At 39.2% G+C, this 22,085-nt stretch overlaps 1 protein-coding gene across 10 annotated transcripts in view; it reads left to right on the forward strand.

The window, feature by feature from the left end:
- The window catches only part of MLIP (muscular LMNA interacting protein), a 108,058-nt gene that overhangs the window by 3,897 nt on the left and 82,076 nt on the right, over positions 1-22,085 (forward strand). The window lies entirely within an intron of this gene.

Consider the following 22,085-nt stretch of genomic DNA (forward strand, 5'->3'; position numbering starts at 1 on the left):
ATAAGCAGGAAAAGGAAATAATCCATTGTACTTTATAGGAATATTTTCTGGCTTTCTTTAACCACTGACCTTGAAGATTAAAACTTCATTCATGCATATTAAATTAATTATGACAGTATATTTCTATGGAAATTATGGAAATTTGTGAATGCATTTTGTGTGCATGTGAAATGCAAAAACTGAAATCTGGTTAAACTTTGCTTTGTTGTCATAACCCAAACTGATAGCAAATATCAGTGGTTTTCTTGTATTTTTCTTAAGGGACTTCATACATTATGTTCCATAACTTTAAATCAGTAAATGGCAGGAGAAATTGATTGTGACTGGAATGAGTCTGAAACTTACTGAAAAGAGGTGTGACCAAAACAAATTGTTAAGAGAAAGTGAAAACTGTCAAAACACAGCTTATTCCTAATTAGATAAGGCTTGCAATGCAATTTATAATTTGCCTTGCATTAATGACGTTTTTTTCTTGATATCACAAAAAGGGCAGTTTATTCTCAGCTTTGCAAAGCTGTGAAGAAAAGTGGTCATCACTCTTGCTAAGAAGCAAATTAGCACTGAATTTTTTAGCACTTAAATCGTGGTGTTGCATCGATTTGGTTTCATAGTGGGCCAACTTTTACTCCTGTTTAATCACAATGTTGGCCTCTACCAACCTCAGTTAAGTTAGTTTTGGCAAGCATGTGTTAGTTAACAATTTTCAATACAACTTCGCCAAGGCAAGGTGCATTGGGTAGGAAATAAGGAAAGCACTGAAAGATATGACCTGGTCTTACTGTACTTTTTCTTACAAAAAGCAGTATTTATCTAAAGAGTAATATCTGAAAGACCATTGCTAAAGCTTCAGCATTAAGTTCTAATGGTAATATTCTTTTAATTGTTCATTTTCTCATTAATTAGCAAATTAATTCTTTAGACAGTGGCCTCATTTTCAATTTGTGGTTGATATATAAAATATAAGGAAATTTTTTAAAAATTAAAAAAAAGTATAAAATCCAGTTGATCTTCAGGGAAGGTTTCAAAGGAAACCTCATGCATACAGAAAATATATAGCAATATAATCAGCCAGTTGGTTATGTAATGGCAGACCATATCCTCATGCAAAAAGAATTGAGCAGCCAACCTTAAATAAAGCTTTTCCAAAATGCAGAGTGCTTCATTTGGAACACTAATGATCTGCTGATGACCTTCTCTGTGTGCATCATTTACTAATTTTAAGAATAGCAAACTGGAGCAAACAGGGCCCTTGCTGATGGGAGCCATGCTAACACCCACGTCAGGTCACACACTGTTCAGCAGTTTCAAAACTAAATCCTCCCAACACGTTGAGCTGAGAGTGTCCCATAGCAGTGGCAGGTCACATTCTTGTGGATGCTCATCGAGGGGATAGAAATGCCTTGGCTCAGGGGGTTTCACAGCACTCTGTTGACAGTGGAGGATTGCCTCAGATCCGTGCTGGTCCTCCCAGCCCTTTCTTTCCCTGTCCTCTGCCAGCTGAGCCCCAGCCTCCTCTATGTCCCCTGTCAAACTGTCTCTGCCTACTTAATCTTAATGCCTTTCTTTCTGTTTGTTAGATTGATTTCCCTTTACTCCACATTTTTTTCCCTAGTTTTGTACCTCTGGATTTTTATTGATTCTGCCCTTTAGTCTTTGTTACATGCAGGTCAGGTCAACTGACTGCATGGGAGCAGTGTCAATCTGTTGTACAGATACTATTTGTATATGCTGTTGTTGATGTCTGTTCACATATTTAACTTCGGCAGAGCAAATATACACCATTTCATATTCTGCTTCCACCTCCTGTGCTGCCTTTTTTTCACTTCACCTCAGTTGCAAACTCTCTGTTTTGCCACACTGTTGTCCTGATAAGTCTTGTATTCCTTGAATCATGTACAAGTTTACCTCATAAGCTTGTATTCCTGAATCATGAACAGTCTTGCACGTGTAAGAGGTTGTTTTCAAGGACATGATGGCTTTCCCAAGTTTCCTGTGTTTCTAAGCTGCTTTCTACAGTATTGCACTTACCAGCTCCTGCATAGGCTGAAGTCAGTTTTCCTAAAGCAGAGGGTGTGTGTTTTGGTATTTATCTTCCTCAGTTCCGCACAAGGTCTTAGGCCTCACTGTTTCCTAGCCACTACAACCAGGCCTGCCACTGAGTATTGACATCCACAGCCACTTCTTCCTTGTATATGAGTAACAGATCCAGCTGTGTATGACACTGCTTGGCCCATCCTGTGCCCACACCAAGAAGCAGTCCTTGATGCCCTGCAGAAATTGTCTGCATAGTTTGAGCCATGCCATTTTGTTCTCTGCAGGTGTCACAAAAGCTTAAGTCTCATGTGAATAAACCCAAACAAACAGGGTGTGCAGACCAGATATTTCCTTGAGTTGTTTAAAGAAATGATTGTGAAGAGCACTCTCCACTTCCTCACCCCTTCCATGCTGTCTGTAGCTCAGTCCCACTGTGATGTCACCCTCACTGATCTCTCCTCTGATCCTGACCCACAAGCACTGACCCAGCCCTGTTGTTCAACCTGTACAAATGTTCTCCACATTTTAGCTGCTGCTTCATGCAGAAATTGTCTTCTTTTCCCTGCCTTTCTGAAGAGCCTGTCTCTTGCAGCACTATAGCCACGTGAGCTACCCCACCGCATCTGTTATTTCTGTAATATTGTAGTTCTGACCTATATTAATTTGTATGTGTAAGACCAATATTGAATTTGTGTGACTTGTTACAAATATTTTCTATATGTTTTCAAAAGAACAAACTCTATGTCATCCTGAAAATACTCTGATTGTAGCATGTCAATCAAACAGAGACCAGTTCATGCTCAGAGTCTAACAGAGAAGACAACCCCACAGGCAGTTTTTATGAAGTGGTATTGTACCTTTATATTCACTGCTTACTGTGGATGAGATACATAATATAAAACTCTACCACTTCAGGCTATTTCACATAATATTTATGAAATTTATTGTTAAAGTATTCTTGTCCTTGCTTCCTGGAGGAAGACTCCTCAGCAGCCAGAATCCAGAAGAGATTCTTTGTGTGGAGCTGACTGTGAGAATGGAAGATAATGGAGGGCCATTTTGTGAAGGGAAAATAGAATGACTCACTATAAAATGGATTGGACTAAGTAGATGGACATACTTTTCCTTTCATAGCTTTGATAGCCCAGAAGGACACAGTAATTCCAAAGTTTCCCTACTGAAATGATGGCTCACCTCAAAAGATTCTATTTTCATTCTGAAGTCCTCATCTCTTAATGCATATTGCCTTATTATAGTTCACACTTGTCTGTTTCTTATTTGACCTCTCTCTCTCCATGAAAAACAGGACATAAACGATTTCATTTAAAATAATGTTTACATTGGTATTTTTAATGGGGAACATTTAATCTTTGTACTTTATTTTGCATTTTAAGGGTTTTTCTGTACTTTCTTCTTACATGGAATAGCAATAAAGAATAGTTCTATAGAGAAAAGAAATCAACTGAATGGATATATGAATCAGAAAGGATGCCATGCATTCCTTGAGATGTCACTAAGGTTAGGTTTTGAATGACAGGGTTGCAGGACTTCATTCAAAGAATTAGCATTTGCCTTCCACAAACTGTATATGGGTACAGCTTGTACCGAGCAAGGCAGTTTGGATCAAGCCTACCTAAGTGAAAAAATGGTTAATCTTTGTACTCTGGTAGCAACATCAAAAGTCCTGTCAATATCAGGCCTTCTCCATGGGAAGCGTGGGAAGCAGAGATTCCTTGAAGAAGGCTGCCTATTTCCTGAAGTTTGCCACCTAAGGGAGCTCAGACAGAATGGAAGATGGTGACTAATGAGGTGATGGCAGGTCCTGCTTGCAAGTTTTGTTGTTGATTTAGCAACGTGTAAACCAGGTGAGAAGCGAGTATGAGATGGGAAGGGTTTGAAAGCAGAAGATAAGAGAGCTGGGTGGAGGCTGGTGGGAGTGGGCAGGGCAGGAAGCACTGGGCACAGCCGTGTCTCCACGGAAACTCTTCTGCCAGGTCAGCCTTGCTCTTGTGCTGTGAGGGCTGGTGTCAGAGATGGCAGAACTCCATCTGGGCTTTGGCTGTCCTTCTTTGCCAGGAGCAGGACCCATGGCAGGGCTCTGACACGCTCCCTCTTGGCATGCACCAGGCAGGTCCTGCTGGCTGCCTGGTGGCAGCTGTGGCCAGAGAGGTGTGGTAAGGCCTCGTGGATCGCTACAAGGAAGGAAGAGGAGCCCAGGGAAGGGCGAGTGTTGCTTTGTGCAGATACAGGGAGTCAAACACCTGGAGAACGGGATCGTCTTTGGCACAGCAGCAATCTCCAAACAGAATAGCTGTGTCTGCTCGCAGAGATGAGCTGAGGCTGTGGGACACAGCAGCCCCTGAGCCACTTCTCCTGGTGAGGATAACGAGCCTGGAAAGATCGAGATGGGGGGATGTGGTTGCTGCTCCAGGGGAGAAACCTGGAGTCTCTAAGAGGGGCAGGTCTGTAGGTTCCTTGGGTATCAGGTATCTGTGTCCGTGCAGAGCTCAGGGTGTCCACCCTCGAACGCATCCAGCCAGGACAGTGGTGTAGGATCATGGAACAGCACTCCTAAGGTCATGTGTTTCTTCTGGGAGAGAGGAGGTGATGATCACTGCATGTGAGAGTGGCAGGGATTCCGAGGGGGAGAAGCACCGTGATACAGACGGAGTGCAGAACACACAGGTGCCTCGGCAGGTTACACACCATGAGGAAGCTGATGGCACGTACACAGAGGCCCGACACAAATGCCTCCTCTTCTCTGCCTGTTCTCTCCCCTGGCAAAGGACAGGCTGCTAGACTGCCAGCTTACATTCAAGTCAGAGAGTAAAGGTGAGAGGTAAAGTGAGTTTTTAAGTCTGCTTTCTTCACTGGTTTATTTTGCACCTTGACTTTTCTACTTCTCTAAGAACACACGTAGTCACAAAAGAAAGTCCTAAAAATACATCGCCTGCCCAAATCTTTTCCTCAGTTTGATAATTTGGTGCTGAAGTTTGAGTATCATGCTCATCTCATGACATACAAAATCAAATAAACACAAAAGTATAGAGTCAGAGAAGGTTTTATATGTGTATATACTTGAATGGTTCCTGTTTATGTAAGAGGAAGGTTTTTGTTCTTGCTGGAGGGTGTGTGTGACCCCCTCTGGGAGATTTTGTCATGTAGCTGAGTTCAAGAGGGTGAGTTGGCACACTTTGGTTTTTTGTACTACTCTGTCCTAAATTACAGCAGCTTTGGCAAAAAGGGTTGCTTCAGAAGAGCTACTTTCAAATAACCCAGAGCCCTGTAGATCAGGACCGAGGCTTTGTAGTTGCTACAGCAGGAGGATCCTAACATGGTGGCAATTGCATCTTGCTGTACAGGTATAGGAAAGTGACCAAGGCAGAGCTTCAGCCAGAAGATCAAGGCTTCCTCTTGCATACCTAGAGGTGCATTCCTACCCAACTGTGTGGAGGCATGGATTACTTCAGCAAGCAATCACCCAGAAGGAGGAGAAGGGAATAAACTTGGACCCTGGACATAGCAGCATATTTTTAGCACTGTTGATGTGACATTAAACAGGACAAAAGAAAGTGGGAAGCACTGAATCTTGGTCTTGCCCTTCTTTCTAATCCTGTCACTGAGCATAAATGCAATGAGGCACGAGCTGCCTTTTCTTTAGGCTAATGCTAGTCTTACAGAGTCTTACAACTGCTGGAACATTTGAGGTAGGCTTTGGTTGTATCAGTGGGAAAAGAACTATCTTGGAGAGGTGTCCTCAGTGCCTTTTTGATTGGCGGTTATGTGAAACAATACCATAGAGTATCACACAGGGGTTCAGAAGAGGAGTGCAGCAGATTCCTGTAGGGTCTTGAACATTGTGGTAAAAGAGAGTTTTCATCAACAAGTAGCAATTGCCTGTTTTAATGTTTTGGGGTGAGGAAAGATAAAAGTCCCTGCAACAGTTGGATCAATTGCTGCCACTAAGTGCAATTCAAGTGATTGAATTTTAGGTGAGGCATCAAGAAAAAGAGTGTTAGTATGGAGAGACAGCCCATGTTTATTAATTAAAGCAGTTCTGGGAAATGGTTCTAGGCATGAAACTCTCTAGAAATCAGTTAAGTGGAAAGATTTTTCTGTGGTGTGCTATTGGTTTGATACTTCCCTGAGTGATACCCAGGTATAACCTGAGAATTATGAGTGAGAGACCATTTCCAGAAATAGGTTTGTCTGTGGAGACTGTTATATAGAAAAAACCTATTTTTTTCTAAAGATATTCCTCAGGAATGTGTGAGTTTACAGGTCACACTTGTGAAGATGTTCACTGTCCACTGCTGCTGCTCACACTGAAATTGAGAATGAATTTTAGGAAAAGTTCCTTCATTAGAAGTATAAGGCAGCACTGGAACAACCATGGAATTTGTAGACTATCCACTCTGGGAAATTTTCAGGAGTTAATCATATGAAATCATGGTCTTGCTTTGGTAGTAGTCTGATTTTGAATCCATATGCTGGAGTGGATGATTTTTGGAGGTCCCTTCCAAAAATTTCTTTAATTTTATTTTGAAGCTATACCATAGCATTTGACATGAACACACTAATAGCTTTTCCCATCTGCAAATCTAACACATTTAGTGTGGATACATAATGAGACTGTGCTTATCATTAAGGCATCCTCATCCCAACATTTTAAGCCTAATGTTTTCAATTCACTGTTCTTTGAATTCTGAAAGCACTCAAAAATAGAGTGGCAGCATTAAATATTTCGCTTTTGTATGAATTCCTGAAAATACAGATTTTTGTGGTTTAACCCCAGACAGCAATTAAGTACCTCACAGTTGCACCCTCCTTCCCCTTCCCCACCCCACATTGTGGAGCTGAATGAAAAAAAATTTAATCTTGTGTGTTAAGAACTGTTTAACATTTGAAACAAAATGAAACAATAACAGTAATTATAATGACAATAATGAAACAGAGAGGAATAAAAGCTAACAAGGACATGTGATGCACAATACAATTGTTCAACACCTGCTGACCAATGCCCAGACTGTACCTGAACAGCAATCAGCTCCTCCTGACCAACTCTTCCCAGTTCATATACTGATTATGGTCTTCCATGATATGGCTCGTATCTTTAGCTGGTTCAGGTCAGCTCTCCTGACCATGCTCACTCCCAGCTTCTTGCTGGGAGTATATATTATATATATTATATAAATATACCTGCTCCCTGGTAGAGCGAGGGAAACTGAATAGTTCTTGATTTAGAGTAAACACTAGTTAGATAAAACTGGAACATCAGTGTGTTACTAAGAAGAACTGTATCCCAGATGAAACTAGGATAAACTACTTTACAATGCACAGAATAAAAAGAGAGAAGTGGTTAATGAAAGGGATAAAGAAGGTGGATGTTAATGAAGCTGGACTTGGAGGACAACATGCATGTGGTGTCCCATCCTTAAGGGGAAGGGAGCACCCAAGATTCACAGATGCCTGTGGTCGAAAAGGAGCATCAAAAGTCAGAGTCTGCAAAAACTTGTAAAGTTTTATTAGTAAATTATACACGTAATGGAAATGGGAGTTTATGGCCTAAACACACTGCAGTGGATTTTGAGTAAGGAGTAGGGTGAAAGAGGAGGGAGAGATTAAAGAGAGGGAGAAAGAAGGAAAAAATGAAAGATTACCACCTGGCTCCAGCATCAATCCTGCTGATGGGATGTCCAGGGTTCTGGATCATGTGTGCCTGGATTTTGTAGGGGTATGTTTTTATTGATAATTTTTGCCCATTCTGGAGCTGTGTCTCATCTATGTAAATTCACTGTCACATGCAGTTCATTCTTCTAGATCCTTCTGGAAATGGGTTGGAGGGTGTTGGGGGTCTTTGGTGGTCTTGATCCACCTCTACTGGGTCAGCATTTTGTTGGCAGCCCATTCTTGCTTCTAGACCTCATTCCTGTGCTTGTGCTGCCCTGTGTTTGCTTATTTCCAGAAACTAGAACAAGGATGTTTATCCCAGAAAAGTGCTGCCCTACCTCAGTGTGGCCTGCTTCTCCAGTCTCATTAAGTGAGGCATCAAGCTTCTCTCAAGTAAGGGTTGCTTACTTTCATTTCTCCTTGAGAAGAAGATTCCACTGGATAGGGAGAAGCAGGAGTAGGGTAGCTTATATTTCACTTTTCAAGCATATCGTCTGCTGCACTGAGGTTGGCAAAGGCAGGCTGAAGAAACACAAACTATGTGTGAATGAGTTTGTGCTGCAGACAAATGATAAGGCACTGGTGAGTACCTGCCACTTGCTAACAGGACGGAAAATGGAGCATCGCCTGGTGGTCCTTAGTTTCTAGGGCCATCCAAAATGTTTCCTTCCTGTTGCTTCTCTTTTAGATGGAAGCAATACCCTAACCCCAAAGTTCTATGTATCAAGGAAGTAGAGCTTTAACTCTTGATTGAACATGAAGGCCATGCAGGAAACCTTTCTGCATTTAATGCTTTGTTTTTGAAAGTTAACTGTTACCTTTTGTGAAAGAACTGATGGCGACCTGTAGTACGTATTGCAAAGTAATTTCTGATGGAAATTTTACGATATTAATACCTTCCTGGTAACAACACTCCATTCTTGAGGAAAGGAACAAAAGCAGTTTATTCTTAAAAATACACCTGTTGCTAATGATTTTATATAAAAAGAATGTTTGAAAAAGATGATTAGATTTTTCAGCCTCAAGCAAGAATTAAGTAGTTTAATATTCTTCTTTAGTAAATGCAATTTGAAATATATCCAGATCAAACCTGAAACGTCAACTGAGTTAAGTGATAATCAGACAAAGAGAAATTCTTAGCAAAGCTCCTAAGTCAATACTCAGCTCTCTCAGTATGAGACAACAAAAGCAAAATGCAAAGTATTTGTATTTAAAATTCCATCAGAGGAAAGGAGATGATTTGTCTTTCTCTCTGCTTTTCTTTAATAGATCATGTTTTCACTAATGTGATGAAACAGATCTCTATTAAAAATATGTCAGCTTTCCTTACAGCAACCTTATTTACAATCTTTTAGGTGAATTGATACTGATATTTACATATTAAAAAAAAAATTCAAAGAAAATGTCAGGGAGAGAAGAAGTTAAATCTAACCAGAAAGATTTTCTTTTTTTCATTTCATTTTATTCTCAATAACAATATATTCTAGTTTACAGTGTCATTTTCTGAGAAAGAAAATATGTGCTGAAGGGTTATAATGATAAATGATTCCTGTAATGACTTTCATTTCTTTCCCAGTTTCTAAGGCTTAGAAGTCAGGGCTGTGAGCCTCCAACCTTGCCAGTGACTTGTGGTGACACAGTGCTACATCATGTGATGGATTGCCTGGTGTTTTCAGAGACTCCAGTGCACTTTAAAGTTTGGGAAATAGGATTATCAGAGCAAATTTAATTTTCACTTTATTTGCTTTGTTTTATTTATAAGTGTTATGATAAAAATATTGGTAGCAGGGTAACAGGCTATTTCTTTGTTCTCCAATGGTGATTTTGCTTAGGAATCACCATCACCAACTACATCAGGATACAATGGGATCTGAAAAAAATAATAGTTACCCCCAGTGGTATTACAAGTAAAATGTGGTAAAATAAAACCTAATATTTCATCCTGTTTCCAATTGAATATTTCTTGCATTTTTTCAGAGCATGTGCTTGTTGACATATGCAGAAAATCTAAGTCGAATTGTTGAGATGTCCAAGAAAGTGAAAGTTGGCATTTCCACCCTTCAACAGGCAGTCAAAGGGATGTGTCCAGAAAATGGTTCTGCATATTGTAAAGTGCTCTCAGAAGCTAACCCCTGGCAGCAAGTGTGTGGGTAGCACTCTCCAAGTTTCTAGGGACAAATTAAACCAGTGTATTAAAAGCAGCTAAATTTGACGATACTAGTAATTTTTAAGAGTTGCAAATGATCAGACCAGTTGACTTCTAGGAGCACTGCCTCTGTGAAGTGCTCAAGTACTGCAGATGTCAGTGTCATGTAAAAGTATGGAAATAATTTTCATGATGCTCTGGGCAGTGTAAGGCAGTGTAAGGGAGGAGTGTGAAATTGGGCATTGCAGAATTAGGATGTGCTTTGACACATGCTGATGTAGATTTTCAGAATATACTTCAGTGTAGCAATATTACATATTCCTCAAAATTCAAATCTTATTTGAAATGTTGACCCCATAATTGATGACCCTGAAGGGATCTCTTAGCAGTTTCTATGTTGGAATTTCTTGACAGGAAACTCTATTAATAACAGAATTACTTATATCCTGTTATATTTATTGTGTATTGTAGATTTCTTATAAAACCTTATTTGTCTATGAAATTGTATACTAGAATGTTCTAATTAATGTTCTTGTGTTCTGTTTTTATTACTATTTTTCATACAAAATCTTACAGGATTAAGATTAGATATTCCTTCATTTATACAGGAAATGTCTTCTTTCAGGCTCCTTAAACAAGAACAATATATTCCAATAACGGAATTATATTTGAAATAATGGCTTTTGCATAAAACATAAATAGTTACAGTAGTTATCTCACTGAGCTATCAGGGTGGCAGTGATTCGGTTTGATAGCTGTTTGTCTTCCTTTATAAGTGCAGAGATTGTCTTATATTGTAGCTACCCTATTTTTGATGTCTGTGAGAGGGTACAATTCTAAATGGATATCCAGCAGTTTACATGTGTAGTCCAAGAATTTATCAAATTTTCTTTGCATATAAATGATTTATATGTCACATGACTTAAAATATATTTAGGTCCATTCAAAAGCAAATAACCACTTTTAGTCAATGCCTGAGTGAGAAGATGATGATTTTCGTGTAAATCTGTTGTTACTTACATGTGTGTCTTCTTGCAAGCAGACTATATTATATGTAAAGTAGTGATCTGTGTGGCGTGTCTGTAACAGTGTCCTACAGTAGAACAGACGCCAAATAATGAAGAAAAGTATTTTTGTATTTGCTGATGTGGGACATGCTGGTATGGGACAAAATTTGCAGCATAAATCTGAAGGGGGTTTGTAAAACCAGCTTTCACTTTTGCAGCAGAATGCAAAGGTATATTTAGCCTTATTGGATGCTTCTGAGTTCAGTACACCAGCTTTTACTCTCAAAAGAAGAGACCAGGAATTGTTCAGAGTGTGACCGTGCCTGCTTCTGAGAGAATTGGGCCATTCTGGGAAGTATCCTAGCCAAATATTCTTTTTTATATCTGGGAAGTGGAGGAAATTGTGAGAGGGACTTTAGTACTCCAGTTTAGTGACCATAAAAGGAATCAGATAATATTTGAATTCCAAATTATTGTTTTGTAAACCAGCGGAGAATCTGAATTATTGCATAATTATTAATAATATTTTCATCACCATTAGCATTACTAATATTGTCATTTTCTATGATGTATGTTGCAATTTCACCAATGAGTCATCTACAGCAGGGCCTTTCAGCTCAAGGTTAGGAGTAACCAATGACTACTTATCTGCAGAACACACTGCACATGCTATTGTATACTAAATTCTTCATATGAATTCTTTGTAAATATCTTTTAAGTTCAGATGTTTTAAATTGCTACTGAATATGTGTAGAAAGCAAGAATTCAAGTGATCTTGAAGTAATCTTCAGAAGACTGTGACCAACTTATTTTTTCCCATCTGATACATGAATAAATATCCCAAAAAATTTTTGTTGAATTTGTTGAATCCAACAAATAGTTCTCTAATTAAATGTGTTTAATTTAAAATATGTAGATTGCATAAACAGAAAGTTATTTCCATAATTTACAATGTTTTTGTGCTGGAAAATGAAGCATGTTTTGAAGCAATTTTAATGAAGTTTTAAGACCATAATTATATAATGAGTTTAAAATGTTTTCTGTGCTGTTGCATTCCTTTCAGAGGAATGAACATATCTGACAGAAAAGAAAGTACATTTATATCTCTTAGTTCTCTGTTGAAATGAGTTAGAATTTTGCTGAAGTGACTGTCTAGGTATTGCCTGGAATGGCAAGTACTCAAGGTATTTGGAAATATTAAGCCACAAATAAATTGAAAGACACTTTTTAACTTTTAAAATAGACACAGAACAATAAATTATATATCAGTGAAGTTTATTTGCACCAGGCCAGTTTTCAGATTTGTTTTATTGTGTTATCACCTCTTAATTCCACATTTTTGTCTTGTTACTGTGGTGTGTCAGCTCTGCCTGTTCTCCTCCAGATGAACAGCAACACGCCACTGTCAGAAATGCCTCTGGTGCCTGGTTCCATAATGTGGCTTTTCCTGAACATGGCGTGCTGCCTGTCAGGAGGTGTGCTTTGTGGTACCCAAGGAATAAATCCCAGTCTGGCTGTGGGTGTGAGATGAACATCAAGGTGGACCAAGGCAGTAACAGCTTTGGGGTAAGCAACAGTGGTAGCATGGGAACCTAAGGGTGTTTTATCCCCATATAGAGGCACATGGCAGTTTACAGATGTGGAAAAAGGGATGAACACCCAGTGGAGGAGGAGTAGGGGTTGAAAAGTTGAACCTGGAGAACCTTTGAAGCATTAGTGCTATTTTGAGATACTAAGTTGGTTTTGGTGGGGAGCTTCAGCACTTCATTGTTTCCTGAAGCAATGGGACTTAGCAAAATAATTTTATTCTTTGCTGTATGTCAGTAAAATCAGTGCTGCAGGGAAAAGTGAAGGTGAAGTAAAAAGCGGGGTGAATCTGGGGGTCTCCTTGCACTCATTGCTGCTGTGGCAAAATGTGGCGTGTACCACAAACCTTTTTAGTACTTCACGCCACAGATGTGGTTGTAATACACACATTAGACAAGACTTGAGAAGAAAGCTGATAATAAGACAGGAGAGTCAGGGAGTCCTAAAAGTTATTAAAAGAAGGTGGAGAAAAAGCAATAGGAGTCTGAAATGGGAGAAATGAAAGAAAAGTGAAAAAAGATAATTACTTTTGAAAAATGAAGTAAAAAAAGACTACAAGATGGCAGGAGCGAGAATTAAATAGATATGTGTGAATTAAAGAAGTTCAAGAAACATGGGAATAGAGATGGATAATGAAAAATAGGGGATGTGTTGGGCTGAATTTTCAGCAAGCTTATCTTTTAATAATTGATGTATGAGTAGCTGTATTTTATTTGTCAATGTAATAATTCCATCATTTGTACTTACTATTAAGTTTCCTCACACTTCTAGTAAATGATTGTATAGAATTCACAGATAACTTTGGAGAACACCTGTAAATAGCTTCTACATATGGCTTAACATCAGAAACTCCCTCTGCTAATATATTTATAGCAACCCTTCCCATCAGTGAAGTGATTCTCCCACCATCTGTTATTTCCCCACTAGACACTTATAAGCCTCTTCCATAAAAAAGTTTAGTTGTGTTTTTTCACATATTACAGGATATCAGTAAGGAGACCCCTTGTTGCTGTTGCGTTCCTCTTGCTGGTGTAATCAGCACAGCTTTCCATGTGGGTTGATGCTGATACTAGGGAGAAGTCTTTTCCTTCTGTACAAACACGTTTTGCCCTTGATTTCCATACCCAAGCTTAGCTGAACTGTAAACAAAGTTTCCCTCCTTTCCCTCTGGCACTTTATATAAAGCACTCAACTGCACTTGTAACTCAGTCTTAACCAATTGTTTTTGTGCTGATCTATAGAAATAGAAGTAAATATACAGAAGACTTTTATATCCTGGGACTGCTGTATAACTAGAAGATTTATTTCTACTTAGAAAGCTGGGAGTGATACTTTGCGTCATATCTTCAAGTGAGAATGCTTCAGCTCTTTGCTTGATTTATTTTGCTATTATTATTTCTATGGTTAATATCTCTCCAGCACTGCAGACAATCCTCCTTTGCTGCTGCTCTTTCAGTGAAGTGGTTGCCTTCTCACTTGACAGCACTAGGCAATGTGTCACATTTTTGGTTGACCTCTTGTTCTCCTGTATTTTCTGAAGTGTTTACAGGATTTGTGGCGCTCCTGCTTGCTGCACGTCAGGCATGTGAGGCAGCTGCTGTGCTGGCAGGAGCTTTGGGCATTATAACAAGAATTGTCCTTTTACAGCTTTGCAGTGCTCTGCAGTCCCGTGGTTGGTTCTTTATCTGAGTCTAGGGATAAATGTGTATTTTTTCAGCATTAGGAAGCCTGAAGTAATATCAGATAACATAAATTAGATTGTGTGGTTGCCCTTGTTGTTTGTGGGCTCTTACACAGTTGTATTTTGGTTCCTTTATTTCATTTTGGTTGTCTTCTGTCACTTACAGGAGCAACAAACTGACTGCTATTAATTTCTGACTTTTTTTTTTTCTTTTGGCATCTGGTTGGCACCTGTTCCTCTCTGATAAATACTTAGGGCTACGACTTTGTGTAGATTTGTGCACACACCTCATTAGCAGCACTCCTCCACTGATTTTGTTTGGATTTCTCTGTGATTTAATATCCATCGGGACTGGAGTTTGCTATTTAAAAATTTGATAACTCCATGAGAATGATTGTTGTAAGCACTGTGTGTCTGGCTGCTAATACTGAGATGAATGTAAGCACTAACTGTATTTCCCTTTAGGAAAAGCACTTGCACTGTTAATTGCTAGTGCTCAGCTTCATGTGGCTCCTTTTCTACAAATGCAGCCAGTTTTGATTATATACCAATTTCTTTTTGATTGAAAAAAACAGCAACAAGGCCCCCAAACACTAAAAATATTTTTTTAAAGCTTACCACCACAGAATACAAGTTTATCCAGACAGCTGGTTTGCATACTGATATCATCCCTGTTCCTGCCTGTTATTATGGGCTCTCTATACAGGCTTGGATGCAACAAACATAGTTAAAATTTGTGGGAAAACCCTCAAACATACACAAATCTTTTATTTTTAAAAGGATTTTCTTTGAAACACTTGTAACTATTTCCTGGTTTTAGCAGCATTTTCATATTCCTGTTTTAGGATGTGTGTATGTGTGTCTATTTCTACTCAGTTTCGAAATAACTAATTTACACTGATTGTACTGGAAGATAACAGTAATTCATTTTGCTCTGGAGTAGAATAGGATGAAGGGAATGGTAGTTACTCAGTGCAAAAAATATTTATGATTCCTGTGTTTATTTGGATTTTTAACTTTTTTTTTTTCTCCTGTGGAGTTAAAAATGCTCAAAAGAAATTGGCTTAGCATAATATGACAGTTTTTCTTCCCTAACATAATTCTTTCAGTCATGTAGGAGATGTATTTAATATAAGGGAAATGTGTTTCCTTCAGCTTGGCATAAGAGTTCATATTTGGTAATACAAAGAAGCAATCATTGCTGAAACAGAGTAGTTAGCCTGATGGCTGATTTGAAAAAATAAAAGGAAAATGGGTTGTTTGGACAGAAGGAAAAGAATGTCATATGTAAAATATTTTTTCCACAAACAAGTCAGAACTTATTTTTTGTTGCAATGATAACTCACTACTGAGCTCCAAAATATTATTGGGAAATCCCCATGTGTCTGATTCTCCAGAAAAAAGTTAAGGTGTTTAATAAGAGGGTTTTGAGCCAAAGTTTGGTGTTTCACTGCCATAAAAAAGGGACAATGTTGTAAAAAGAAACAAAAAGTAACCTTATCTCCTACTGTTTGTGTTCTCCCCTAAAAAGATGGAGGTAAAATTTCAATTAGCAACATTAGTCACAGGCTTAGATTTGAGCTCCCCAAAAAAACACTCTGCAATCAAATTCTGCTGCTATTCTTAGCAGTTTTTCAATTTTGCTCGAAAGGATGGAAGATGAGACCACTGCTGGTTAGTCATGTTGATGACAGAACAGATAATATCAAGTAGGTGTTTGGTTCCAACACTAACTCTCCTCACCAGTAAATATCTCTACTGAAATAATGTAGTGGGAATGGAGGATTTGACCGAGCACAAATGTTTTGAAGTAATATTGTGAAAGCACGTAAGGTGATGGCTTGCATTTTTTGTTCATGCTTTGGGTGCTTCCTGGTGTAAAACTCAGGATTAACCTGCATTTGTTAATCCTGGAAAAAAATGGTATGAGTGAGGGAGGACTATAATATTCCTTGCTTGGTTCACTGCTGTAAGAACAGTTTTGGCAATGTGAAGTCTGAAAACAAGAAAGGATGACTGAATTGGAGGTCTAGTCCATCTAGCTCAGAGTCCTGTCCTTGACTGTTACTTGAGACTCATGCTTATGAAAAAAAAGGCATAGTGAAAAGGATAGGTATTGCTCTGTCTTCCTATTCCCCCTGAGCTTAGTGTAAATAAGTGGATCTGTACACTGTGAATGTATTTTCTTGAGTTTTGATATGTTTTTATTTTTCACATCTGGAAATTCCTGATGCAGCAAGTTTCATAATAATTACATGTTATATGAAACTGCCACTTTTGTTTGTATGATAAATTCATGTGGTGCCTCATGGCAATTTTGTTCTTATTCCAAGAATCCATGACATTGTAGTAGAAACTTAGCATTATGCAGATCTTGTTTTCTATACAATATTATAGTAGTCATAGTCTTGTTCTAGGTACCCACTGGCTCATATTTACACATGAATGGTCCAGCTAATGTTGCTTAGACAGGAATCCTAATCCCTCTTTGAGATGTCTATAAGGTACATCTGAGTGAGAAACTAATATATTTTTTCTTTTTTTTAATATCAGTTAAAAAATGAGGCTATGATTAATCTGACCCACGTTAAACATTTACCTTTGAGCAGGATTGACAGCATCTCAGAAGTGCCAGTTCCTCCCTATTGCATGTATAGAGAATGTGACTTGGATGTAGATTTCTGTTCTGGACACCCCTGCATTTGGTCTGATAAATATGCCTTTTGGGGAGGTCATTCACTACAGAGGAAGAAATATATATTATCCTGGGAAAAAACCTGCTTTGTGAAATCATGGTGAAATGCATTTTACTTGCTGTCCTTCCTTAGATTCTCTTTGGGCAAGTGGTAGCTAGACCCTTTGGACACTAGCTAAGGTGCTTTTGCAGTACAGAAGGAAATGGTGATTTTATACAATGAATACTCTTAAAGCAGGTTTTTTTTCTTAACGTGCCCATATTTTTTTGGTGAAATTGTCTGTAACCTCAAGAGAGCCCATTTCTTGGATGATGAAAGTGTTTCATTTAGATTGTAAAGAGGGCTCCCAGGACAGTGTCTCTTCAAAGGTCACCCAGACCATTTTGATTAATGCTATCTTGTGTCTGTTTGGCAGCTAGCAAAAGGGAGGAAAAGACAACGCACAAAAAAGCAAGGCAAGGTGAAAAAAACCACTTTGTTCCTTTAACTAAAGCAAGGTGACAGGTAAATGTTATTCTCACAAGCACACAATATGCAGTGGGTTGGGGAATAAGAGATGATTGCAGGGCCAAGGGAAGAGGAGAGCTGGTCTCTGCACCTGGGAGATAGTGAGCCTCAGCTTGCAAGTGCCATGGTGGTGTGCCTTTAACTGAGTGCTAGCCGTCTTAAATCCATTCCAAAAATTTGATCTCCCTGATGGCTGAGAAATCTGTTTCAGCCATACCAAACATTGGCACAAACACGCTGCCTTGCGATTGATGTTGCCCTTCTGATGTCAAGTCTTTTCTAATCCTGATGCCAAATCTACAGAGTTTGATTCCACCAGTTAATTGGAAATTCTATTTTTATTTTAACCATTTTCCAATAGGAAAATATGACAGAAAAAATTGTTCAAATACATAACCCTAGACTGAGCCAATAAGTAAGCTTCAAGAACCCCTAGCATTTGACCTACCCTCATTACTCAGTTTCTGTAAATAACAGCAAATGTCATTTAGTTCCTAGTTGTGCTTTCTGGCATTCTAGCACTATGCTTTCTTCAAACTAACCAAGAAAGACCTTCAGACCTATTTCTTGATTGTTCTGGCATTCCAGCATTCATTCTCACAAAAATTTCAGGTGCCAGCATGATGTTTCAATACAGCAATTGTAAAGAAAGTATCAGAGTACCATTTTAAGTTTATTCAAGACCTATGCTTTGAACTTTGGATCTGGAAGGCAGGCTCTAAGTGTTTGAGACCTACAGAAGATTTCAATATTTTACTTGCTAGTCTTCAGAAATACTTGAAGAAGAGAGAGTGGGTAGACCCCAGGTTACAGTAATTTTTCTCCTACTAATTCAGTCTGACCTTGCTTCAATTACCTGATTTTCATTCTTTAAAATCAGAAATTTAGAAATTCTTATTTTAGCTCACAGGGCTAATCAGTAGACTGTGATTAATCTCTCCTGAATTTAGACAGCTGCATTTACATCTGAAGAAGTTGTCTAGGTTCCTGTTGCAGTCAGTGGAAGGAAGTAGGGACTTCTCTGATATAGTTTAGATGCCTATCTTCACTCTAAGAAGTGTCTATCCTCCTTTGGCCATAATGGACTATTAAACAAGCTCACATGTAGATATGGTAGATACTTATGTTTCCTTAACTGTCTGTATGGGAAATGTCCCTTTAAATTTGCAGAAACTTTGGCTTCTCATATTATTTCAGTGCTAATTTTTTGTCTGTCAATTCATTTAATTCATTGCTCAGAGTTATACTTGATGTGGAACAGAGGTATCAGCAGGCACACCAAAACTTTAGATGAGAATTTCAAGGTATACACAAGTGAAAATGCAGGTAAAAAGTAGACTGAAATCTAGGCACAGTCCCAAGAAACAGCTGTTGACATTCCCACTCATGTGGAAAGTGTTAGGCTATATTAAGAGGCACTGTTTTTGATTGATAGCAGAGGGGATTCCAGTCTGAAAGAGTATTTCCAGCATGCTAAGTATGTCAGGCATTTATTATCTTACACACTCTTTTCTTTTCTTCATGTTTCTGAAGCTATTTTTTCCCCCAACCTTTTTTAACATTGTACTACACCCTATATATTCTTTCTGCTCCATTGGGCAAGCTAACTAGGCTCTGCTCGTGTTTCTCTCTTGAGCAATAAAGGATCAAATGGTCAGAAGAGCATTCAATTTATACTGTTAATTATGTGAATTTAAGTACAGCAGTTTCCAGGTTGCAATAACCATAACTCCTTCCTCATAGGGAATGTTGCCATTTACACATCACCACTGCAGTGGGATTGATCCACAAGGCTTGTAGATTCTTTTATTGAATTGTCAAAGAGGATAGTCCTGGAAGGTTACTCTCCTTGCTGTGTTTGTGAATTCAGGATGGTCTCTGATTTAGTAGTTGCAAGTCAGGAAATAAAAAATTGTGAAAGGACATCACATGCCCTCAGAGAGGGAATTTCTCACATTTTCTGAGGGCAGAAAAAAATGGCTGTAGGAAAAGTGTAATTTCCTTGGCAAGTCTATTGTGTTTTGGTAAAATAGAATTAAGAAATGTGGAGGAAAAAAAAATCTACTCATGGGATGATTTACATATACTTAATAAATGCTCTTAACCTGGCATTAATTTTTTAAAAGGAGATGGAAATTACTTAACTAGTATGCATTCACTGATCATCACAGATGCAGGCAGTGTATCTGCCTTCAAATAATCAATGAAAACTTCACTTAGATTGCAGAGAACTCTTCTGTGCCTTTGTCATAAAAGTGCAGAACAGAAGTATGTGGAAATATCCCACTTTCATTGCTTGAATTTTGCTTAATTTCAGAGTGTAAATACTCTGATGAGTATGAATTAAAGCAGTAAAATTATGCAGGAACTCTGCAAAAATTCTTGCAAGAATTAACTGAAATTATGATGAACCAGTTGATTGTTCTCATCTAGTTTTCCATTTCTGTTAGAAGATCATAATGCAAAAAAATTCAGTTCTAGGAAAAAAATGCCTCGCAGTATAAAATCTTAACAGACAAAACAGCTTTTCTCATTTAAACAAGAGTAGCTTAAAAAAGGCCACTCTGTCTGCAAATAAAGGAGGACATTTGTAGGAAGAGAGAGGGTTATATCCCACCTGATAAACTTTCTTAATATACATAGAGCCAAGCTGTGCTGCATCACCAAGAGTGATGTACTCAGTAACAAAAAATAATCAAACCTGTTTTTTTGCAATGGTGAGCTGAAGTGTGATATGTATGTACTTATGGACACATACTGTCACAGTCAGGAATTAAATCCATGATACTTACCAAAGGTACTGACCATGGTACCCATAGAGGTAAACCCGTTTGGTACCTGTGTGACTGAACCAGATCCTCTGACTCATTGCACTTGGTGTCAGATTAATCTAATTTCCTTCGTGCTTGCATTTATTGGACTGAAATCAGAAATCATTGGCAGTAGTTTTTAAAAGTTATTTTTTGTTAGGCTGTTTTGTACAAAGAAAACTTAATTCTCCAGGGAAAAATTCTACATTGCCTAAGGTAAAGCAAAAATCTGGACAGTTGAACTAAGGAGACAAAGAACATCACTTGCAGACAAGGAGTTGGGCTGGAGAAGTGCTGTAAAGGGTGCTGCTCTTTTTCTCAGTCACAATGCTCACTGGTTTGCATCCTCTTCCAATCAAGCTGGATTAATTGAGCAATTGTCTGAATGTTATGGTGTGTGCTGCAATGAGATCTCAGAGAGCGACCAGCGTTCTTCCTCTCCTCTATGTGAAGAGCACAGCCTTGAATGAATTCAGGGATGGGAAGAGAGATTGGGCTAAGGGCACAGGGTTAAGTGAGGGGCAAAAGGGCAGATCTGGGGGTCGAGGTCCAATAGGCACAAGGGAAAGTGGTGCAGGGGAGTGGATAGAAACCGAGAGAACCAAGGGGATAACAGGAGTGGAGCAGTGTGGCAAAACAGAGCCAGTAGGGGTTAAGGGAAGGAAGAGCATTCTAGGAAGGGTACATGAATGGCAAACGGGCTGAACAAGGATGACATCAATACCCCCACACTATCAGAACACCAGAACCCAAAAGGTGCCAACATGTGGCTGCAAAAAGCCCATGGGAAGGAGGCCTTTTCTTACTCTATTCTAGAGGAGTATCCCTCCCTTTTGCCTCTGCCCCTCCAGGCCTGAGGTATGACCACCCTGGTGGCAGACCCCTGGGCCTCCACATCTCAAGCTGAGTAGTATGAAGTGGAAATAAGTATTTATAAAACTGCTAGCCGCAGTTTGCATTTATCGGAATTTACTGCCAAAAAAACCCCAGTCAGTTTTACTGAAACTTGATGTGGAGTTATTCCAGGCTCTCTAGAAGATTCTGTACCTCCATTTGGCCCCAAACATGCATGACACGATGGAGCTGGCTGCCTTCTTTTGGTTGCAGGCCACCCCCCCCACCCCCAATTTGTAAAAAGATGTCCATATTTGGTTAATTTACAGACACAGAGGGGTGTCTTGGAAGGACATCTGAAGTCTTGTCTCCCTTCCCACCACCAAGCCCACTGTTCTAAAGATACTTTAATCTTAAGAGAGAAGGTAACATATCAGCATTGAGACAGAGCAGTCCAATATTCTGGCCTGAAACCATTATCTCTATCACAAATGCACAAAGCAGAAGTGACCTGGTTTAGGGCAAATTTAGGAGAAAACCTCCAGTGGGGCTCTCCCCGGGAAGCAAACCCACGTGGCCCTTTTCTCCCACCTCTCAACCGGTTCGGGAAGAGATTTCTCTGAGAGAAGTGGAAAAAACCTGTTTATTTCACAGGCACAGCACTACCCAGCACAAAAATGAATGATATCAAATGACAAAACCTCTCGCCGTTCAGAAGAGATGACAAACTTCAGAGGGTCTCTTTCCTGTGGGTGTTTGCTCTGTTATCAGTCCCTCTGGCGCTGGAAAATGCCGCTGCCCAGGCTGGGCTCCCGGTAGTCCACGGGTGCAAGCTCCCGGTGCTCCCCCGAGTCCCCAGTCCAGAGCAGGTTCGATTTGTTTCAGAAAAAGGGAAAGAAAACAGTCCAGGAAGACCTCTCTGCTCCGGCTAGTTGGAAAGCCAAGGCGATCTGTGTTTTGTTGTCTGTCTGTGCTGTAGTCAAAACTCCCGATGGGAGAGCAAGTACAGTCTCTGATAACAGACTCGGTGCTTCTTTTCCACTCACTTTTAGTCTTAGATGAAATTTTAGGAATACAAAACCTGTGTTTGGGTTAGGTGGACGAATGGGGATA

This window comes from Poecile atricapillus, chromosome 3 (assembly GCF_030490865.1).
Source record: "Poecile atricapillus isolate bPoeAtr1 chromosome 3, bPoeAtr1.hap1, whole genome shotgun sequence".
Taxonomy (NCBI): Eukaryota; Metazoa; Chordata; class Aves; order Passeriformes; family Paridae; genus Poecile; species Poecile atricapillus.